Source organism: Podarcis vaucheri (assembly GCF_965113315.1).
Source record: "Podarcis vaucheri genome assembly, chromosome: 2".
Classification (NCBI taxonomy): domain Eukaryota; kingdom Metazoa; phylum Chordata; class Lepidosauria; order Squamata; family Lacertidae; genus Podarcis; species Podarcis vaucheri.
Genome location: NC_138760.1, coordinates 32,726,394 through 32,750,480, shown reverse-complemented (window position 1 = coordinate 32,750,480; position 24,087 = coordinate 32,726,394). Strand labels below are relative to the sequence as shown.

At 46.2% G+C, this 24,087-nt stretch overlaps 2 long non-coding RNA genes across 3 annotated transcripts; one reads left to right on the top strand and one right to left on the bottom strand.

Annotated features, from left to right (window-relative positions):
* Positions 1-49: 49 nt before the first annotated feature.
* LOC309526695 lies at positions 50-12,794 on the bottom strand. Of its 2 annotated transcripts, none has more exons than XR_014216849.1 (3): positions 10,014-12,794; positions 6,788-9,099; positions 50-1,268 (listed from the first exon to the last, which is right to left on the bottom strand). It is a non-coding gene; the product is annotated as an uncharacterized lncRNA (long non-coding RNA). The 2 variants fall into 2 exon arrangements; XR_014216850.1 differs by lacking the exon at positions 50-1,268 and having other exon boundaries at positions 5,612-6,888; positions 8,972-9,099.
* Positions 12,795-14,030: 1,236 nt separating this feature from the next.
* Positions 14,031-23,481, top strand: LOC309526654. The gene is made up of 2 exons (XR_014216794.1): positions 14,031-18,688; positions 22,180-23,481. It is a non-coding gene; the product is annotated as an uncharacterized lncRNA (long non-coding RNA).
* The last annotated feature ends 606 nt before the right edge of the window (positions 23,482-24,087 follow it).

Sequence of the window (24,087 nt, the reverse complement as noted above, 5' to 3'; positions counted from 1 at the left end):
TGTGGTTTCTCATTTTCTACCTGGGGTGGGGGGTGGGGATCACAACCTGGGGGGGTTGGGGGAGATAAATGACAATAGGAAGTGATGTGAAATGACATTCAAATTTCCAAAGTTGGTTACTGCTGGGATCTGTTTTTTATTTCATGCAAGGTATAAACATGAAACAGAGCCTAATTATAAGTTGGGGTGGGCATGAAATCAGCAAGGGGGCTAATACATGGGAGAAGCTATATTCTCTTCAGTGGAAAACAAGGTGGAGAGGTATCCCAAATAAACTTGCTAAATATCCCATTAATCTTTTGAAAATACACTTAGGGAATATATAGTGGAACACCATTAAGTATGTATATTATCCATGGCAGAACATTCATCTTAACTGCCCCAAATACTAAATTTACAGTAGGTAGCGCCCATCTTTCCAAATCGCTGGAAAAATCCTTCAGCACCCTAATTAAATTCCTTTTAATCATTTGAGAAATCTCTCTCAGAACCAAAATACCTAGATATGTTATGCCCTCTGGGCACAAATAAAATTGCCATTGGGTGTATATAGCCGATGGTCTACCATAAGCCCACTGGCATTAATTCAGAGTTCAACCAATCAGCTTTATACCCTGAAATTCTACCAAAACCATTCTTTCTTTTCTTCCTTCTTCTCCTCCTTTCTCCTTTCCTTTCCGTTCATTTATAATCCCCTCCCCCACACCCTTTGTTAAAACTGAAAATAAAAAATAATTTTTTAAAAAGGGAGGAATATTTGGGTACTGGAGGAGAAGGTGGCAAGTCTCAGAGGCCCATCATCTTTCGATTACCATCTTCACCTCTGTGTAGAAAGGCTTCTTCCCTTTGTCGCTGGACTTTCCTGTCCCCTTCTCTGCTCCTCTCATCTGTCCTTTTGAGCTCATACTCCAGCGGCGAATGGAATGATCTTTCTCAACAACTTGGCTGTCCTAATTTTTGCAGGGGTGGGGGTGGTTGGAGGTGGCAGGATGCCTTGAGCATCAATTCTCATGCAGGGAACAGCAGAGACGATGGGATAGAAAATCGGGAATGGCGTCAGATGCAGGCTGCAGGATGCCCTTGGCTGCTCCTGGCCAAATCCAGTGGGCAGACCAGTCTCCCAGAAATGAAACAGCATGACAAAAATATGAGGGGGTAGAGGAGCTCTCCCCAAAATTCGTCAAGGCAGGTCATTTATGTTTGACCTGCAGCTGGTCATCAATTAAAGCTGCAAAATCTATGTTGAGAAGCGGCTCTTCCTCTTCCTCCTAAGGGAAACAGGAGAACAGCAACTGATAAGAAGAAAATGAAGAAAGTGAAATAGGTGGGCCATCTGAACATGTTTAAGTACATCAGTCTGTGTTTTCATCTTTGCTGCTTTCCCTCTTCCTATCCAGGTATCGCCATCCATCTACTGATCCGTCTCTGTTTCCATTTGTCCATCTGTCAGGAACTAATTGGGTCTGCATTTCCTCATTCAGACCAGATCCTTCTGCATGGCCAAGGCTTCCTCTCACGCTTCCTTTCAGCTTTCCAAAGGATTTATTGCTTGGTGTGTTCTCAGCGAGAGAAATGCAGAGCCTTGATCCTGTTTAAATGCTACGTCCTCTTAACTGTTTTTGTTGTTGACCTATATGGCCATGCATTCCTTAGTAATAAATAGCATTCTGCACATGCACAGAGGCACTCACCCCACCTTTATACGTAAAATGGTTCCTGGGATGGTCCCTTTTAAACTCTGATTAAATTGAATTGTGGTTTGAAACGTGCAGGAATTTACCTATTGTAAAAGGCTGGATGCTGGCGCTTCAGTTAATCAGTTAGTTTATTAGGATTCTTAGGACACTTCCATGCTTGGAGCAGGCAGTACAAATCCCAAACAGCCTTTGTTTTGCATGTGATCTATACTTGGGGTAAGAAGGTGACGTCTTCTGATCGATGACCTCAGCCAGAAAATCTCCCCATCTTGTCAGTTCAGCAAAATCTCAGGATACCATAAAACATACAATGAGAGTATCCAACATAGGCAGCCAACTACAAGCCCCAAAATTGTGTGAGTATAGTTATGATATCTCAATGGACAAAAGCATACAAACAAGTAAAACAACATACAACAGAAAGAAATGGTTAATAGCCTGTTTTGACTTTATCAAGTTTGTCCAGGCTAGCCTACTTCCTTGGGAAGAGACTTTTCAGATTAATCTTCATAGGGAAATATGCCAGGTTATTCCTCCCACTTGTCCGTGAATGTCAAGATTTGGTCTTATTATAAAACTGTTTCTCTGTAAACATAACTTGTAGTTACAGCATATCCCATTCCAAACAATAATAAACAACAAGCAGACTAAAAAAAAAGACCTTCTTACTGCAGCTGAAGATTGGATATATGATAGCCTGGGCAAACGTAGCCATGTTACGTATTTGCATGGTTTTGAAAACATCACAGTTATATCCACAGAATTCTTGGGGCTTGTCGTTGGTTGCTTGTGCAGGTCAGCAGATTCCCCACCCCAATAAAAGCTTCTTGGAATGTATAACACAGACCGGATAGGACGTATCTTAAGGAAGAGATACTCTCAAGCTGGAATCATGGGCAATTTACCAGGAATCAGATTGTGAGTGTGTACCTGCAGGCAGAATCTGGAGCCCCCAGCAAACAAAAAAAGTCTGCTCTTTGGACCCAATAAGGGCAGAAGACCAGGCTCCTAGTATTTGCACATGCCTTGGCAAATGTGGAGGTCTTATAAAAAAAAGGTAAAGGTACCCCTGCCTGTACGGGCCAGTCTTGTCAGACTCTAGGGTTATGCGCTCATCTCACTTAAGAGGCCGGGGGCCAGCGCTGTCCGCAGACACTTCCGGGCCACGTGGCCAGCGTGACGAAGCTGCTCCGGCGAACCGGCACCAGCGCAGCACACAGAAACGCCATTTACCTTCCCGCTATAAAGCGGTTCCTATTTATCTACTTGCACTTAGGGGTGCTTTCGAACTGCTAGCTGGGCAGGAGCTGGGACCGAAGACGGGAGCTCACCCCGCCGCGGGGATTCGAACCGCCGACCATACGATCGGCAAGTCCTAGGCACTGAGGTTTTACCCACAGCGCCACCCGCGTCCCTTACACGGGCTCCCTTGCTCCCTTACTCTGAGGCCGCCTCAGCTCCTGGCAACCAGCACCCCCCTGGCCAGCCCCAGAGGCACCATTCGCCTGAGGAGCATGTAGCCAGGGCTGCTGCAACAAACAGCTGTGCAAGCCCTTGGCAGGCATAGAAGGGCATCAGAGAGGGCATCAGAGGAGGGAATGAAGGAAGGAAAGAAAGAGGGACAGAGGCTGGTGTTGCCTGCAGCACTCCTGAACACCATTCAAGGCACCCCAGGGTGCCACAGCACACTGGTTGAAAACCACTGTTCTACTGGATCAGTTCTATGCTGAGAATGGTCTACACTGTAAGAACATAAGAGCAGCCTTGTTGGATCAGGCCAAAGGCCCAACTAGTCCAGAATTAAGTTCTTAGAGCAGCCAGCTAGATACCTACAAGCAGGAACTTCATGCAACAGTATTCTCCTCTTACAGTGGAAACAGAACATAACCATCAGGGTTAGTAGCCGATGAAAGTCTTATCCTCCAGGGGTGGTCCATGGTGGTAGATATCCAGGTATTCTGCAGTAGACTGATGCATGGGCATAGCCGGGGTTTATTTTAGGGGGGCAGGACACCCACCTCTCCTGTTCCAGAACCAACATAATTGGTCAGTTCGCAGAAGCAACACCCATCGCTCATTCGGGTTGCCAGTTGCATCACTAGAATGCGCCACAACATCATCCAAGTGACCTCAGCAAGCGTTTCTATTCCAAATATTCTGATTATTTCTATTAGTATTTTAATTTATTTACTTGATTGGGGGGCAGTTGCCCCCCTGCCCACACCCATAGATCAATGAGGGGCTCTGACTCCCATTTGCTTAGCAGCAGTGGCGTAGCGTGGGTTGTCAGCACCCGGGGCAAGGCAAGTAATTTGCCCCCCCAACCCGTGGATTTGCGCCCCCTAACCCTAACCCCCAGATGTTGCGCCCAGTGCGGCCGGCCCCCCCTGCACCCCCCACGCTACGCCACTGCTTAGCAGCAACAACAAAAACTGCTTTAACCATCTAAATGAGGCTGTTGTGATGAAGAAAGCTGATTAGGAATGGACTTTTATGAAAGCTCAGTTCAGTTCTTGCTTTGAAAATGAACCCCTAGGCTCAGGATGTGCTCAGAGGCAGCCTGTTCCTTGAAACCAGCTGTCCTCAGCTACAAGGCAAGACTAAGGCAACTGGAGTTTGGGAAATGGATGAGATATTATGGGGAAATGTTATAACATTCTGAAGAGCATGGGCAATGGGGATAGAGATATACGAAAAATTGTATACAGTACTGCCCATCCATAGACAATATCAAGGCAGAATACAAACAGAACGTAAACTACATAAGAACAATACAAATATTGTATTCCTTTCTTATAATATTAGAAATGGGAAGAAAAAGTCATCCAATGAAGTTGATGATCTGGATGAAAGGAATTAATGTTTCATACAATGCATAACCAACTTATGGAATTTTTCATCACAAGAAACAGTGATAGTGGCTGCTATCTCTGAAGAGGGGGTGTGTATGTTTAAATAAAGAATTAGAGACAAAGTCATGGGTCTACCAACATCTACTAGCCATGACAGCTATATTTGTTTGTTCCACTGTCAACAATTGAAACCCTTCCGTTTTCAAAAACTTCCAGGGCAAAGAACAGTGTTTGAGATGTTTGAAATGCTTAAATGCAAATTAGCAAATGAAAAACATAATGAAACCAATATTCTGCATAATGAAAACCAAGATTTTGGGCCAACCTGTTGAACAGATTTTGGGCCAGCCTGTTGAGTAAGCTGCCTCCTAAAATAATCAGAATATATAATAGCTAGGACTTCATTACCTATTGACTGATTTTCAAATGTTTATGCCACCCAGAAAACAAGTGAAGGCCAAAAAGATGCTGGTTGACAAGTCCCTTCTCCAATTCATGAAGCCAGTACCTGGAGGCTCACTTTAGCAAGGCTTCTACTTAATTCCAAAAATGAATGGATAACTTCAGTGTCAAGGTGGCCTCAGTCATAAAAAAATACATTTACCTATAAATAAACCTCATAAACCCTAAGACAGACCAGAGAAAACAACTAGCAATGTTGAGAAGGTAAGGAGACACTGGTTACCTCTTTATTGCACTTCAGACATGCTACATAATTCAGCCACAAAGTTTAACAAGCCTTGGCCAAAATGCACATAACTAAGTTCAGAAAAGGATGAGACGAATTCACAAAGGGCAAGAATAACAATGCTAGCTAGCTATGAGGCAAAGTCAGCCCCTAAAATACCGTATTTTTCTCTCTATAACACGCACCCGACCATAACACGCACATAGTTTTTAGAGGAGGAAACTCCGTAGGCATGCCACCCGTAGGCATTCCCTCCATAACACTCACAGACATTTCCCCTTACTTTCTAGGAGGAAAAAAGTGAGTGTTATGGTGCAAAAAATACGGTACTTGCAGAGCAAGCAACCCTCTGGAAGACATAATCTAAGCAGCCTTTCTCAACCTGTGGGTCCCCAGATGTTGTTGAACTACAACTCCCATCACCCCTAGCTAGCAAGGCCAGAGCTCAGGGATGATGGGAGTAGTAGTCCAACAACATCTGGGGACCCACAGGTTGAGAACTGCTGAAAGGGGTCCCCTCAGTTCTGGACACTGGGAAAGACCCCCAAGTCTTTGTGTGAACTTATGAGTGTGTCTCAGAATTAGGGAATTGTGGAGCACACATAACACTACAATTGTCAGGGCAAAGCACAATACAGTATCAAATTCAGGATGACTCAGACACTGAAGTCTTAACAGTCAGTTCCGTTTCCAGGTTTTTTCTTATTCTTTGCAAAAGCGCTCTTGGATGTTTATTGGTATAAGTAAACACAGCGAGTGTTTTCACACAAGGCACAAAAAGAGCAGTTGACCCTTTCACTCTTTTTTATGAATATGATGAGGAAGAGAAAGTGAAAGGAACTTGAAACCTGAAAGCACATGCCAGCCAACAAAAGTTTTCATATTTGCATTATGGATATGGGAAATAGAAACAAACAAAGTCCTCTTTTAGGTTCAGCATGGGACTCTTGATCTCAGGGCAATGGGTGTGAACCACAGGTTGGGCAAAAAGATTCCTGCATCTCAGGGGGTTGAATAGGATCGCGGCCCTCGTGATCCCTTCCAGTTCTACGATTCCATGCCTCTATGATCAAGGCTGAAGGCAACTTCTGCAATGTCAGGGATGCACTTCCCAGCCTCGCCGCTAGATTATGAGCATTGCTACCAGCCAAGAAGGGACGTGAGTGGCGCTGTGGGTTAAACCACAGAGCCTAGGACTTGCCGATCAGAAGGTTGGCAGTTTGAATCCCCGCAACAGGGTGAGCTCCCATTGCTCGGTCTCTGCTCCTGCCAACCTAGCAGTTTGAAAGCACGTCAATGTGCAAGTAGATAAATAGGTACCGCTCCGGCGGGAAGGTAAACGGTGTCTCCATGTGCTGCTCTGGTTCACCAGAAGCAGCTTAGTCATGCTGGCCACGACCCAGAAGCTGTACGCTGGCTCCCTCGGCCAATAAAGCGAGATGAGCGCCGCAACCCCAGAGTCGGTCACGACTGGACCTAATGGTCAGAGGTCCCTTTACCTTTACCAGCCAAGAAGGACACATTTCCTGAGATGAGGGAAGTTACCGTACTTTAATCAGCAACCATGAGTTCCCAAGCAGCATGGTCCTTGTGCAACTTCTTGTTCAAGGATGGCTGGGAGAACTTGCACAAGTAGGAGGCGGAATAGTGCCTGAATTAGAATGAAGACAACCCATTTTATTATGGCACACCCTTTTGCAAACTACAGCATCGATGTAATCCTCAGTCTCAGGTATGTACTGTATATGCACATGGTTTCCATGGTATAGAAGGAAAGCACATGAAATCACCACCACCCTGCCGAAACTAAGCAGGTCTGAGTCTTGTCAGTGCATGCATGGGTGGCCACCTTTGGCTCCTTGATGGAAGATAAGGCAAATATAAAAGTAAGTAAATAAAATAAAATTGGGAAAAAATTGTTGTAAGGGGTGTGGAATTGTGGTCCTAGGGAAATTAAATGCACAGAGTACAGATAGTGAGCGACTCAATTAGAGCTGGAATGTATGCAAGATAAGCAGAGTAACCCTTTGCAAAAGCAATGATAGTTCAGCCCTGAGAGGGAACAATAAAAAGATTACTTGGCTAATACACTCTGTAGATGTACATTTCCTCAGGCTTCTGGATCCTGCCACTGTCGGGAGATACAATACAGGGCTTAGTGGACTTGACTCAGTGCAGCTGCTCTTTTACTCTTACCGGTAACAGCCCCCCACCCCAATAGAAACAATAAAGAAAGGTGAGGGTGGGGTTTGCCAAACAGGATCTATTTAATTGCTTTTAAGATTCATTTCAATGCAAATAATTTGGGCAGGGCCAGACCTAAAGAACATTTGCCCAACCCAAGGATTGCAACATTATCATAGCCGTGGATGGAAATCGAGAATGACAAAACAGAGCAAATAAAATGAGACAAAACTGGTTACCCAGTTGGAACTACTCCCCCTTCAAAGGTCCCTTGGCATGGATAAATAGCATAAAGACAGAGAAGCAAATTATCAAGTTTTTAAAACGTGTTCCTTTTCAATAACCCAACTCAGTTTTCTTTATTTTAAATAAGCAGCTAACTCAAAAGGGTTCTTATCTTACTTGCAAAATTGCAAGCATCTGAGTACATTTATATCTTCCTGTTACTACTCCAGTTGGTTGACTTTGCTATATGTTTTCCCCCTTAAGGGTCAACCATTAATACGATCCTGAAATACAGACTCACTAGAAGATTCTGTTGAAGTTAAAGTGCCTTGTGTCAAGGGCTGTGACGCTCCCATCATCCATAGCAAGCTGTATGCCATGATATTGACAGCCAGGAGGCATACAGTGATGCACTCTGTATCCCTATACCACAATGTGCTTCAGTTGGTAGCATTGGCAAGTTTGCAATCTTCTACTTGGGCCGCGTGTACATTTTCAGTGACACACAATGTAGCGACACACAAGAACTTTCTGGGGAAATATTTCAAATTCTGAAGAGCGAGCATCAAATATTTAGGGTCCGGCCCTGTACAGAACCGAGGAAATATTTAAATACTTAGGCACCGTCAGCCAACAGTTAAGCCCTTGAGTGACAAAGTGTCTGGAATGGTTTCCCCAGTCCTGACGCTTCCAGTGCTTAATTTCTAAAATGAGAGACAGCTGCTGTGTGGATTTTAGAATGCACAGTCAATTATATGTAGCATGTGCATCTCACACATATAGGCAACGGCGATACACCCTGTAGCAGATGTTAAGCAAGTACAGCCAGAGACACAGCCCAAGACATTGTGGTGCCTGAGGCAGAAAATCTAAACTGCCACCCCCACTGGTGAAAGATAAAATAAAACAAACATAGCCATTGACAGTTTGCTGCCCTTTAATGATACCCAAAACTCTGCTCTCTGAGGAAAGACACTGTACCCTGCCTAATAGTGTGACTAGGTACAGCCACCCTCCCTAGACTGTGTGAATGAACATCGAGTATGAATGTCTCGTACTGATGAATACTACTCTGATGTAAGACGACTAGCTAAACAGTGCCATGACCCAGTTTCCTTGCGCCGTTAAATAACTGCTTTCTGAAGTTTATGGTTGATTTCCTCACATGTGGCCCGGATTTGCTGCCAGGGTGGAATCAGAACTGGCTTTACCCAGGAGAAAATCTGAACTCCCAAGGAACTATTACCCCAAGAGAATTTATGCAAAGGCTATGATAACATTTACATGAGCAGATTTAAGGCACTTGTGGCCCCACATTTGCTTACTTGGGGGACGGCAATATTGAGTCAATTTCACCCTGTCATCGACTTCAGATTTTGTTCTCTCTGCCATACTGAAGAGTTGTATACAGGAAGTAGGTCTTTGCATGGCTGGGGGAATGGCTTCAGGCCTTCTGGGGGTAATTAAAGAGCAAAACCAAGGCTGATGAACTGTGGATTGCTTGGAATGTTTCTATATATTCTAGTAGCAGTCCCTTCTTTGAGAAGGGGTTTTTGATTGCACGCAAAAAATAATTCTGTACCCGCATACACCTCAAAATCTAATCTGGTTAGATGTTCAAAACAGAAGATATGAAGATCTTATTTTCCTACCAGCTTTAATAACACACTCTCTCTCTGTGCGTGTGTGTTTGTTACTAAAAAATAAATCAGCCCTTGAACTTTAAGTGAATTAAGGATTAAAAAAAACCCCAATGCTGACACATTTAATTGTAGGGTGTTTTTTTCATGATATGATCTTATTTTGCCTGAATTCTGAAATATCACCACAAAATTAAATGGTGAATTTGAAAGTTGCTATTTTTTTAATGAGATGTTTAAATCTGACATTTCCAAAAAAAAATTGGACGATTATTGATTATGTAATATCTAAAGGCCAGATGATCCTTTATAAATTATCATAGTGGCAATTAATGGGTTTACAGGGCTGTGAAAAGGCAACCTGCTTGTCATAGAAGCAGGATGGCTTCAAACACATTGGGACTGGGGTGAGGGGGGGGGGTTGGGAGATGTTCTAAGCTCACTTACTATAGAACAAGTTCCCAAGAATTCAGTGGCACATACGCCTGATTAAATATGCTGAGGTTCATGTTGCTAAATTAAAGTGGAATGGCAATAGCTCAGTGGTAGAGCTTGCATGCAGAATGTCACATGTTCACTCCAGGTAAAACTAGGAGACCACTGTCAGACATCCTGGAGAGCTGCTGCCAGTCCGTGTAGAATATATTGAGATAGATGAATTAATAGTCTGGCTTGTTATAAGGAAGCTTCCTAAAATTCAAAACAGCAAAATTACCTCGACACTCACCCCAAGCGCGAGTCCTATCTATTCTAGAATTCTGTCTCCTGCGGACATGCAAATTGCAGGCTTTCATTCAGTAGTCAAAGAAAACACTACATTAAATCAATGCTGCTCTTTCTGAAAAGGATTTCTGAGTACATCACTGTACTTCAGATGAATTCCCACAAAACCTCCCCTTTTAAAGTTTTCGCTGTTCTGTAAAAGAAAAAGAAAAACTTCACCGAATGCCGTATTTTCCAGATGACACCTGGGTTCAGGCATTATCCATTTGTTTCCTATAATTATTCCTTGCCTAAAAGCAAAACAACAAATAGACGTTGCAGCACAATCCTAGAGGCGTCTAAGCAGGAGGAGTCCCCATTGACTTCAGGGGAACTTACTCTTAGGACTTGCAGCCTTAAAACCATTAACAGATTTCATTGTCCTAGTTACACACACACACACACACCCCTCCCAGAACGGACGGATAGATTAAATTAGAAATGTTAACAACTCTCTTAAGTTGTTATTTTCCCGAATGGGCTTGATTTTGAGCTGACATCACCTTTCAAAACACAAGAGAAAGAGGCAGCGCGTGTGCTTTCCTGCTTTCGGTTCCTAACCGGGGGTGGCGTGGGGTGGGGAGAGTGGGGAGTTCATGTTCAGTCGAGGGCCGGAAGGTCACCGTGGGGAGCACCGCTACAAAGGCGCGCCGAGTTCAGCGCCTATTACGTTCTGCACAACCTGGCGGTGTGGCCTCTCCCCCCCTTTTTTTTCTTTCTTTTAAGAGACATATTTGAAATATCAATCATATGCCTTTCCTTGAAATGGCCCTTGTTTAAACGGTCACAGATTGGAAGGCCTGTTCAAACATTATTTCCCTAGACAGACAGACAGCCTAATAGCTCCTTGGATGAGTTGAGTTTGAAAGGCCAGTATAAATATAGCGAGAGGGGGGAGAGAGATTTTTTTTCCAGGCCCCCGCTCGCAGCAAGGGCATCCCCCAGCGCAAGCCGGAATTTCTGGAGCAAAAAAATAAATAAATGCACACCCAAAGGCAAGAGCTCTGGCCTCCGATTGGCTCAGGAGCCTCCAACAGCTGGGCCTCCTTCCCCACCCCTCCCCCGCACCCTCCTCTCCTTTATCAGATTGGAGAGATCCTCCCTCTCCGCAAACAAAGAACGAGAGTCATTCAAGCGAGACGAGGCGTCCCGCTGATTGGCCGAGAGCTGCCAGGCGCGACTGCGGGGATTTAAGGTGGACGAGCGCCTTTGGGACCCCCCCATTGGAAAATCGCGGGGGGGGGGCTGGCTTGTTTTGCAGCGAAAGGAAACTGAGCCGGGAAAGAGGAGCTGCAAGAGCTTATCCCGGTTGCTCGCCTGTCTGGCTTTGACTACGGTGGAGTGGGGGGGGTGGGAAGTGTGTTGTTGGGGGTGGGAGGGTGAACAAGCCCGCCCCTCCTTAAGAGAGGCACGGCGGAGAAGTTCCCATTGATTAAAGCTGCGAGGGGTGGGGGGAAGGGCAGGCTGTAGCGGCTCTTCCCAGCAAAACTGCCTTTCTTCCCCTCCCCCCTCTCCCTCCCTCCCTCCTTTCTCCCGCCCCGGGCGCTCCTCTCTCCCAGCTCCGCCGCCGCCGCTTCTCTCCTTTCGTTCTCCCTGGGGGTGAGACCTGAAGCAGAGCCGGGCAGCGAAGCCTCTCGGGCAGCCTCGGCTGCAGCAGAGCGTTATTTATCGCGGCCGGCTTGCATGCACCGCGGCCGCCTCCATGCAAAGCCTTCTCTGCAAATCAGGCATGCACAGCCGGAGCTGTGTGTGTGTGCAAACGCGAGAAGGGGTGGCTGCAGCAGCAGGAGAGCCGGAGGGGGAGGAAAGGGAGAGTTGGGGGCAGGATCGGATTCTGCAAAGAAGAAAGAAGCGGCTGCTGCAAGGCACAGCCCGGCGACGGAGCAGGAAGGCGCCGCTTGCAATAACTTTTTATTTTTTGCTGGAAGCAGCAGCAGCAGATCGCCGATCGAGCAAGAAGCGGGGGCAACCGCCTTCGATCCTGGAGGGGACTGCTCTCTCCCGGATGCACCGGGACCGTGTCCTCTCCAGCTGGGAAGATGCAAATGCGCTGGTCTGGGGGGCGAAACAAATGCGTCTGGTCTGCTGTCGTGGGGGGGGGGTTGTGCTTTGCAAAGCTTGGGGGGGAAAGGATCCGAGTGGAGGAATCGAGACAGCAGGCAGGCGAAGCGGCTGATCTCTGCGGCGCTCCGGTCTCCAGCGACGAACTGCAGGCAGAGCCATGGCGAGCCGGAGACCCGGATGTACGTGCGAAAGCCCAGGGACTGCGAAGACACGTGGTGACGGGGAAACGGGAGAGGGATCGCCTGTAATGAGATGCTGCTTCCTCCTCCCCGCCTCCCAGCTGAACTTGTAAAATATTTTGGCCGGAGGCGAGATCCCAACCAGGAAGCAAGTCTCCCCCGCTTCAGGGTTGCAGAGAAAATCCGCGTTGAATTTTAATGTTTCATTGGGGGAAGGGGTGCGTGTGTGTGTGTGTGTGTGTGTGTGGAGAAAAGGGCAGGAGGGGAAAAAAGGAAACATTGGGGAGGTTGCTCCCCACCCCCAATCTCTCTCTCTGTGTTAATAACTCATTGGGGGAAAAGGGCCTGGCTCTCTGGATTTGCAGGTATGTGGTTTTATTTATTTCCCGCCTCCCATATTATTTCCCCACCTCCCGTGATTGTGGACAATTCGCCCCATTCCCTTCATCCCAATACCTTATTTAAAACAGAATAACATCCAATAAAGAGACATACACACACATATATATATATATATATATATATATATATATATATATATATATATATATATATATATGCTGGATCTGATTGTTTCGAATACTTGGGAAATGGAACGCGCAAAATACCATTGTACTGGAGCGAAAATAAAACATTTTATTAAAAAATAATAATCAGTTAATTAAATCCGTGTTAGGATTGTATTCAAATGCAAAACATGCCCAAAATGGAAATGCAGGATTATAACAGTTACATATCGCCTAAAATGTAATAAGAAATTCTAAGTGTATTAAAATTAGGGTGGTTTTACATATACAGTATTGTAAATTTATTTTTAAAAGAGTGGGTCTTGGGGAAAACTAGGCGTTTGATTTCTGAACGTTAGAAACACTGGTGATAATTCACTTTCGTAAAGGGGTGGGGGGATTTCCTAATGCTAACTGGCACGTGACATAATTTCCCACAGTAATACCAGTAACGTTATTTCCAATAATACTGTATTAATAACTTATAAATAAACGGTAATATTTGGACCATTGTGGACCTTCATTTGAACTTTTTCTTTTTTTCCTTTACTCAAAGTCGTCCCGTCCCCCCCAGAAACAGTTAGAGGTGATTAGGTCAGAAACTAGTAAATGTTCAAATATTTCGGCTGGCATTTTAATTTAAATCTAGGCTTCGGGCAGGTGGAACCATTTTTGTCAGGGTTTGGCGGTTGTTAATGTAAAAGGAAAATAGTTGTATTAAATACTAAATTGCAGGAAAAGATGAAAAATCTGCCCCCTTAAATTGAACAAAAAACAACCCTATTTACATGCAAGAGGCCCGGCAGATTCTAAACAACCTAAATTTTCTAAATTTAAAGGAAGTAGATCTGAGGCCGAAAACAAAATTGATGGCTAAAATGAAGAAAAGTTAATTTTTGTTCGTAATAACAAATACGAACAAGCAAGCGGGGATTTTTATGAACGCTCATCCCCTTTTTTTATTTTAAGGATTCAGAATTTCAATTGCGGAAAATAGGTTCGTCAGTTCCCTTTGAAAACTGCCCATGACGTTATTATTTGTTTCCAAGTTATCATGAATAAAAACGTTAATGGTTTGTGGAACAATGGATCTATAATACACAAATACCACAGCCAGTCTTACCATTGTATTTCCCAGGCGTTTTTAAAAGGCTTTCCTTCCCAAAGGCGTGGGAAATTTTGCTCTAGTATATTCCAGTTTGCAATGAACAAATATTCTAAATACGCTGGGGTGGGGTAGGGGTCGTTTTTGGTAATATAAAACCTGAATCCACTAGAACTTTAAAACAAATTAAAAATTAAAAGATATTTATATACAAGATTTTAGCGAGACACGCATTAAATATATTGTGCATCGGGAGTTTCGAAGAGCCCAATTCTGAATACCTAAAACATTTTTTCCTTTATTAATTAAAACACCTTCTAAAAAACAATATCGATTTAACTGGCGAGAGGGGAAGCCAGGAAAAACACACTATTTTTGTAGTAGATTTCTTTGCAAGATTTCCCACCTATGCAATTATTTCTATTTTACTTTATGGGTGACTTAAACTTCATTTCCAAACTTTCTCCAGCGTTTAAAAATATTCCTATATTTAAATAATATAATTAAGATCCAATCTTATCTGCCACATGGCTTTTTTTGAGGGGGGTTATATTAAGGTTGGAATTCTTATTTAATTTTTAGTAGATGCTGTGGAAATCCTTGTGATTTGCTTCCGAGTAAATGTAGGTAGTCTCGAACTGTAAATCCTATTTAAAAGGAAAAAATTCAGTTTTTCCTCTTTGATAAAATGTACTGAGCCAGAATGAAAATGGAGCTGAACGTTCTCTTCGTTTTGTTCAAGAAGCCCACCATTTGAGTCTTTTTCCCCCTCCCCCCCTCAAAAGATTAAGTGGTGCTAATATTGAACATCTCGCTTTTGCCCCTGTATTGCTGCATCGAAATCGCCACTATTCTGGAGTTTTACAGTGGAATTAAACTTTGCCGTGCAAATGTTTTTTATTTTAATTAGAAAAGAGGGGTTCGGAGCTAGACCCTTTGCTTCCATTCCTTTATTTATAGGTACTTGTTTTGCAAAATGTTTCCATTTTGAATATCCTTTGCTAAACCAAATCTTTGCACCCTCGCCGCCCTGGCTAGTGTGGTTTCTTCCCCTTTACGCATATTTATTATACTGAGCTTAACATCTTAAACTCGCGGGTCCTCGGCTCTATCTTTCGTCGTCCCCTCCGCGCCCAATCCTTCCCCTCTCGAGTTAAGATATATATTTTTTTATAAATTGATTTTCCCCTCCCGCGATTTATATATTGTACAGGGCTTGTGTCGAGAAGCCCTTGTTAATATTCTTTAGCTGGGATTGGGGCGTTCAGGTTTTGCAGCGCTGGGAAGGGGGGGGGGGAACCCTCCGGAGATTTTGCAGAGTTCATATTGCCTCTTTCTCCCTCCCTGCTTATCCCCCACCCCTTTTCCCCTCTTTTAAGACTTGAGTTGAAAGTGGCAGGGAAAAAAAATAATTAGATGGAAATAAAAGATTAGACTAGGAAATCGGGCAGGGCTTTAGGAGGATATAACACTAGGGACATAAGCCACACATTAATAAATCTTTCTCCCAAGATCTGACAAAAGCTGCATCCTACAGATTTCTCTCCCTCTCCTCCCCCCCCCTTTCCACCCACTTCTCCCTTTAATAACTAAAACTTTGCATCTGCTTTAGAGTTATTTTTGCCCCAGTGCCTCGAAGCTGCCAGGTACTCGGAGGTTAATTTCACTGTGTGCGTTTGTAAATTTATTTGGAAAGATAAAGTGTAATCGGTGGATGGTGGGGTTTTTTGGCGGGTGGGGATGGGATTTCTTTTCTTTCTTCCGGGAAAGAAGAGTTCTTTGAACCAGGAGAAAGCCCAGGCGCCAGATCGTATTCTCCTCCCCTCCCCACACTTCCAAAATTTTAATTTTGATGGGTTCATTCTCTTTCGCTCCCCCACTTTCCCTCCCCAGTTGCTCTGATATACTCATAAGACCTCTCTGCGTTTTAAGGAATACGGGGCATTTTCGTTCGGGGTTTTTAACATATCGTGACTGTCACCTCTCAATCCAGCTAACTCGATCCATTTTCAAAGGGTCCCCTTTCTTGTCTATTGAATTTCCTTCCACGATCGGATGGTTATAGATTTCTAAACGCGTGCGTGTTGGTCGAACCCCGGCTCTGGGTTCTTGCTGCCTTTGTTTAAGATATATAGGAGATATTTTTAAAGGTCCAAATTAATCACAGAACCCCAGTTGCAAAGGGCTGGAATAATTTTGTGTGTCTTTATTCTTTCCTGTGTTGTTGTTGCCGGTTTATGACCTTTTCATGCTGTTAAAAGGGACGTCTTGCCACATTTAATTTTGGTTCCAATGAGATATGGAAAAAGGGGAGCCCGGCGTTTTGAAGTAATTTGATAAGCCATCAAGTAGCAAATCCGAATGGGGAGGAGGGAGAGGAGGTGGGGGAGAAATTGGGGGGGGGGGCTTGACTGCTCCAGGTAGAGTTTTCTTTATAACCTGAATTTACAATGAAAGCATTCTCCTTTATGGATATAATAGATTAGATTTCACAACTTAATTCAGCGGAATGGTCGCGTTTAAGGATCTCCGACTGATTTTATTACACTGAGCCAAATTGGATGTTTGTGCTTTTAAAAGGGAAACGGTTGTGACATGAAGATATATAATTTTTAAAGTAAGAAAAAAAAATACGATGGTGGGGGCAGGGGGGGAATTATCTAGGAAGGACACAAACGATTCAAATGTAGTTTCTGGAGGCCAAGAGTTGGAAAGAGAGGGGGGGATCTGCAACAACAACAAAAATCCAGCAATTGAAATGAAAGGGACGAGGCTCCTTCCGAGGCAGGCGTGAAACCGACCAGATCTATAGGGTCATCTCGTCGTCGCTTCGGCTCCAGACTGCTGATTACACTTGGGAAGCCGTGTGTTGTCTATTTACAATAAAATAAAAAACAGTTTGGGGACGTACATGAGGGGGTAGTTGCTTTATTTAAATTTTAAGGAAACCGCCACCTTTATTCCTTGGTTACCGTTAACTTGTAACTGGAGAGATTAAAAAGAGATGATAGCCGTTGCTTCCGCGACCGCATTTGCGTTTGGTAAAAGCAACAAACGGAGCTCTCCTTTCGTTGCCTTCCATCAGGAGCTTTGCATCGGGCCCGGGATAGTAGGGGAAGCTTCCACGGCGGAGAAATTTGGAAAGACAGAACTAGGGCGCAAATTTATGATGGGGCAAGGAAGGCGCGGGGGTGGGTGGGATTTTTCTCGGTGGATCTATTCGAGCCCTTGGGGAGGAAGACAAAAGCAGAGGGAACCTTTAAAAAAAAAAAAGGCGGACGGGAGAGGGAGTTGTTTAAGATTCTAATCTTAATTTAAGGGCCCTTTCCTCTTGCAACGCAAGCCCCAAATCGCACATTTTAAGAAATGGGTGTCCAATTTTATATGCATACACACGCACTTTTTACGCTCCACGGACTCTCTTGTAAAACCGTTCAATTCGCCATCCGCCTCCGAACCGATTCTTTAATATTGACAGTAATTGTGCGTCTATATAAATGCACGTCTATAAATGCGAGATGCACAATTTGTGTTATCACAGACCTGTCCTCGTCCCTATGCACACAAAGAACCGGGGTGGGGGAGCAGTTTCCCCCCTTAACGGTTCTTTTTTCCAGAGCTTCCTTTGTAAACAAAGGGCTGGACTCGGAGGAGGTAGATATGATGGAGTCGCCTCTCCCCGGCTCTCGGTTGAACCAGTTCGCAGCAGATCCAAGGACCGATGTGGCGGCGGCGGCGGCGGCTTTGGTGTAAGCGGAGGAGCCGAGCCGCAACGCAGAGATCTTGCGGCAGCGAGGAGAGAGGAAGCAGGGCGTCCTGTTGGGAGCCGGCGAGAGAGCTTGGCCGGCGTTTTCTGGATCCGGCACATTTCCAGCTTCGGTGGGCTGCCAGAAGCTTCCGGCGAGCCGGGCAGAGCGCGCGGGTTGCGCAGGCCACCTTGTGCCGTCGGCTCCGCGCTGCTTGCCTGCCTGCCTCTTCCCGGTGCTGTCGGGAGGACGCGGGTTTTTCTCTCGGTTCCCTCTTCGGAGCTCCAAGGATCTCCGGCTTCTTGCGCTTCCAGAAAGCGGCCGAGAGCCGAGCGCCGCCGCCGGAATGGGCGAGGGCGCGCCGGCTCTTAGACCTACCTCTGCATCTCGGAAGGCCTGGGCCTGGTTAGCGCGTCCCCGCGGGCAACAAACCCGCGCAAAGCGGAGCCAGGACCCCGCTCTTGGCTGCCAGCAGGATCCAGGATCGCGCCCCCACTATTAAAGAAGTGCTAGGGAGAAGAGACCCCAAATTTAGCCAACGACGAGGAGTCGAAGTCTCCTCTAAAGCGCACACTTTAAAAGCGCGCAGGCGGAGCGGGCTCCACGCTGAATCCGCGCGGCTTCCCCGTTACGTGTCGGTGCATTTGCGCCGCGTATTATGCAGAGACCTTTCCCTACAGGCAGGGTGGGATTTCCACCCCCCCCCCGGTGTTTCCAAGTCCCTTTAATTTCAGTGGGAGAGTGAAGTTTGGGAGCAGGAGAGCGCTCTGCGCCGAAGCTGCAATCCTGGCTGTTAGGGGAGTGAGATCCCACAGTTTGCAAACTGCAAAGCGAACCAACCAACTCCGCATTGTATTGCATTGAGGGCTGGAGTCGCCACCGGGCGCTGCCTCGTGTGTTTATCGGTTTACCCCAAGTGGACTGTGTGGACGCACCCCCTGTTCTTTCTTAGATTCCCACGGCGAGAGCGAATTCAACATCTGGCAAAGAATGACGCCGACGGAGATCAGAGGGAACTTGATGCAATCTTACCTAATCAGGTATTTTACAATGGATCTAGGGAAACAGCGCTGGGGCCTTGTCTCTCTCCTCCCCCCACCCCCATATCTCAAGCATATATTGATACCTACTGGGCAACAGCTAAGTCGCATTGCTTACATAAAGGCGGTGCTACCTGCCTAGAAGGCTAATATTTTAACGCCAGCTCCTTCGGAGCTTCCAGGAGCTTGCACGGCGAGTTTCTTCTGTTCAAAGAAATCTCTTCTCTGTAGAAGAGCAAGGGGAGGGGGAGAGACCCCCCCCTCAATGCACCCTGCCTAAAGCATCACAGACTCGTAGATTACACACTACCTTTCAAAATATTTTTTGAACACCAAAAAAAGCGCCTGAATCTCTCACTATCTCCTCCCACCTTTTAATGATTCCCTCGCTAAGGATCTGTAGAGAGCCTGGCATGTGCGCATAGGTGGAAGGTTTGGTTTTTTTTTTTTTTTGCAGTTTGAATTTATAGTTGCTTTAAATCAAAATATGTGACGCACAGATTCGGTGGGATCTGTGGGAGCGCGCAGGGAGAGAGGAGGGCGGGGACGCCTGGATTTCCGCGGGGGCGATGTTTCCTAGTGCCTTTTGTGCTGAGCCCGAAGGTGCTGCGTGGGTCCCGTCTCTCTCCGGACTCCTAGATCTCTCTGGATTTTGCCTCCCTTTGTAGCTGCAATGAGGCCCAAAGGCAGGAGGAACGCGCCTTTCCCTTGTTCCAATCTGCTGGGTGGGCTCCCTGTTCTGCGGGAAACCTGAACGTGAGCCAAGGCAGTCCTTGGCACCCTAGACAGGGGAGCTCCATCCACGCAGACCCTTCTCCCTCCTTTACCATGCTCCCAAATTCCAGTCTCCTGGATTCTGCGTCCATCTACCTTCTGGCGTCAGCTCCTTCCACCAGGCTCTGCGTCTCCTACTCCTGAGCGCATCTCCACCTCTACAAAGTTGCCCTTTTCTTCCGGGCCTCAGCATCTCAACCTTCCCCCCGCATCGATGGCTGGTCGCTGCTGTGTCTCCCTCATCCTTTGCCTCAGTGCAGATTTGGCTTGCTGGGGCGACTTGGGGGCGGCACGAAGGCCTGAAAGCTCGGCCAGGACGTGTCCATTCTGGTGCGCCCGAGCACGAAAAGGCAGGAGGCTTCGCTGGCCGGAGCAGCGGAAGGAGGCAACCTCAGTTCTAGATTTTCAGCATCTTTGGCTTTGGCCAAACAATCGCCCCCGACCCCACAAAAGCCGGCTGGAGGGGCCAGATCCTGAGCTCCAAACACACAAAGGAAACGGGGAGAACCACCCTCATTCTCCTCCTGCAGGAGTCCCCCCCCCCTAGCCCTCGTGATAGCTCTACGGAAGTGTGAGTTTTAAAAAATTGTTCTTGACAGCGTCAGGCTGCCTTGTGCCCAAGTCCTTGCTCCTCTCTCCTTCCTTGCTTTGTTGAGGGAAAGATGCAAGGGAGAAACAATCTCTTGGCTCAGTAAAATCAGAGCTGTCCATTCTTTCCATAGGAAAGCCTCCGTTGCCTTTACCTCCTCTCCCTCCCCCAAGTTCAGAAAGCCAAGATGATATCCCTAGTCTGCAGGATAGATATACATAAACTAATAATGCACAATGTTTTAAGAGGTTCCACTGGCTTTGGGGAGAGCCTTGTTCGGTAATCTTTGAAGATGCAATTTACAAATGTATCCTGAATGAGCACAAGGATTCTCATCTTGATATCTCAATCTCCCAGGCATATATTACATTACAATGTCGTTTGCATTTCTCCTTTGAAAATGGGTGTGGGGTTGACCAGGTGTTCCAACTTCAAAGAGGGAATTGGATCATCTGTGTAAGTACACAAACACACCCACACCCCACGTTGCACTGGATCTCCATTGTGCTCTGCCTCTTTTCTAGCCTCTTCTATTCCTCCCAACTAAATGGCAATAGTCTATTGGGTTGTGTATTGCCACTGTTTGAACATGAAACTCAGAACTGTGACCTGAATATGTGTACCAAATTGCCTTATGGAACAGAAAGCACATGATGATAGACAAAGTGATGCATGGGGGTGCTTGCCTAATTGCCTCCTGTTTAATTGAATCATTTGTGGGCCTCCATATAGAAGCAGACTTCAAAGCATACAAAGTTGTCTTGTAGCCAAAACCCGTGGAAACAGTGGGATGTATGTAGTGGTATTGCTCATTGGTGGTAAGGCTTCTGGTAGCAGAACAGGGAGAGAAGCCATGGGCGTAGCCCCACAAATCAAGTAAATCAATAAAAATACTTAACAAACTGAGGTTCTGCACCTCCTAACATAAAGAAGAAGAAGAGTTTGGATTTGATATCCCTCCTTTCACTCCCCTTCAGGAGTCTCAAAGCGGCTAACAATCTCCTTTCCCTTCCTCCCCCACAACAAACACTCTGTGAGGTGAGTGAGGCTGAGAGACTTGAGAGAAGTGTGACTAGCCCAAGGTCACCCAGCAGCTGCACGTGGAGGAGCGGAGACGCGAACCAGGTTCACCAGATTACGAGTCTACCGCTCTTAACCACTACACCACACTGGCTCTCATGGCTCAAGGCCAGCGCCCCTGGCATAAATCCTGGCTGTGCCCATGTCAGAAGCACGGTTTGTTTGGTTTTTCTGCCATGGCAGCCCCCATGACCCCCTAAATTTGCTCAAGAGGGGCCCCACCCTCTGGAGTAGATTTAGGGTTATGTAATCTGCAAAGGAGGGACGCGGGTGGCGCTGTGGGTAAAAGCCTCAGTGCCTAGGGCTTGCCGATCGAAAGGTCGGCGGTTCGAATCCCCGCGGCGGGGTGCGCTCCCGCTGCTCGGTCCCAGCGCCTGCCAACCTAGCAGTTCGAAAGCACCCCCGGGTGCAAGTAGATAAATAGGTACCGCTTACCAGCGGGAAGGTAAACGGCGTTCCGTGTGCTGCGCTGGCTCGCCAGATGCAGCTTTGTCACGCTGGCCACGTGACCCGGAAGTGTCTTCGGACAGCGCTGGCCCCCGGCCTATAGATGTGAGATGGGCGCACAAACCCCAGAGTCTGTCAAGACTGGCCCGTTCGGGCAGGGGTACCTTTACCTTTACCTTTAATCTGCAAAGGTGGCGCTGTGGTCTAAACCACTGAGCCTAGGGCTTGCCGATCAGAAGGTTGGTGGTTCAAATCCCTGCAACGAGGTGAATTCCTGTTGCTTGGCCCCTGCTCCTGCCAACCTAGCAGTTCAAAAGCATGAAGTGCAAGTAGATAAATAGGTACCGCTCTGGCGGGAAGGTAAACGGCGTTTCTGTGTGCTGCTCTGGTTCGCCAGAAGCAGCTTAGTCATGCTGGCCACATGACCCAGAAGCTGTGTGCGGACAAACACCGGCTCCCTCGACCTATAGAGCTAGATGAGCGCCGCAACCCCAGAGTCGTCTGCGACTGGGCCTAACGGTCAGGGGTCCCTTTCCCTTTACTAATCTGCAAGGGGGAGAGGCAATAACTGCCAACATTTTCTTCCCTCCCTGTGCTGCAGGTGGGAGCTTTACTGTCACACTGAGCAACACTTCTGAATGCAGCCGCACGATGCTTCTACAGGGCAGCTCTGGAGAATGCATTTTAAGCATGGCAGCTATGCAAGACCAGCTTCATAGCATATTGAGAGGTGCATTGGGTTCAAATCCTGGCTCATTTATTGACTCGCTTAGATGTTCCTGAGCAAGCCATCTGCCAACTTCTCCACCTGTACAGCAGGGATTGTGCTGACCCACATTGCAGGGTCCTTGTGAGGATGAACACGCCCTTGACACATTAAGAAGCGGATTTACACCACAGTCAGAAAAAAAGCATACCGAACAGGATAGTAAAGTCTAAATAAATTTGTGTCTAGGGCAGAATTGTAAAAGAAAGAAAGAAATGTGGGAAGGAAATGATGCCCTCAGCAAGCCACGACGCGATCACAGCAAACAAGGGGAACAGACAAATATTATACACTTACCCTGCAATTCTAAATCTTAAGCACATTGCACTTAAATAGCATTTATATGTTTATAATATAAACCTCACAGCAAAAGGCTTTTTGGCAGGAGGCAGACAATTGTTTTTGAGAGAGCTGAAAGTGGTTTGAGGAAGGGTTTCCCATACTGTACATCCACGTGTGTGTGTGTGTGTGTGTGTGTGTGTGTGTGTGTGAGAGAGAGAGAGAGAGAGAGAGAGAACAGGCCGTCTCCCCACCCCCACCCAAGGGGTCACCTCGGGTCAAGCAGGTTTGGCAGGTTTTTGGCACAGGATAAAAACCTGACAAACCTTTTCCTTACAGGCAAAAGTGGGATAGCTGCACACCTCACAAGCAACAACGATCCCTCCTGCAACACTTTGGAAAATGCTTGTCTCCAGTCTTAGTATGTAGTGCATTATGAAGTTCAACTTTATATACCGGGTATATGCTGGCACTAGCAAAAAAAATACCCCCAATGGATTTCTATGGGACTACCCCAAAGGATGTATTTTTAATGACTGCAGTTTTAGGCTTCTGTTCTGAGTCTCTGAAACCAGTGAGCAAAACGGTGAGCATATCCTGAATGTCCCTCATCACCCCCCCCCGCTCCATCTTTATTGCACAAGCCTAAAAGGCAACCCTTGAATCTAGATGGTTTCTTCCAGCAGATTGATACCTACCGGTACCTTCCATGTATTCTTTTCAGTGCCTGCTGAAGACATTATTATTTAGACAGACCTACCCATATGTTTAGAAAGTTGGTACGAGCTTTAATTTGTTTTGGCCTGTTCTGTTGCTGTTTCAACTTTTGTATGTTTTAGTTTATGGTTGCATTTTTTTTTTAAGTGATAATCTTAATGTTTTATCTTTTTGTAAACAGCTTTGCAGGTTTTTTTCTATAATCAAGCAAGTAATATATAAATTTTACTAAATAAATAAGTAAATAGGTCAATAACAGATTTCTTTGTTTTGTATTGTTGGGCGGGTGGGGCCTCGGGAATAAACGTAATCCGAAACACACTAGCAAGAATTTGAACTGGAGCGAGATGTACAATTCTGGGCAAGGCAGAACTGCATTTTTGTTTTTCGTGCAAAAAAGGTTCCCTTTCCTTTGCAAGGTTAACATGGGAATTGTATTCTCACGTGGTTAATGTTGGAAATGGCTCCCAGGCCCGATCCTAAGCCGTGTTGACTCCTGAGCTGGAAAATCCACATTCCACCCTGTTCAGGGCGCTACTCCTTTTAATGCACCTGTGACCACCAGGCACTTCCAGTCCTCTGAGGCCTTCAGCGAGGTCCACAAAGTGTTCACCACCCACCGCATTTCTTCTGCCTCCCTGCGGAGTTTGTGTTCACCTAAGCCATCCTTCCTATGACACTTGGGCTCCTGCCAGGCCGCCAAACAGCTGCTTGGAGACCTTGGAGGGGTACCATTCTGATGGGCAG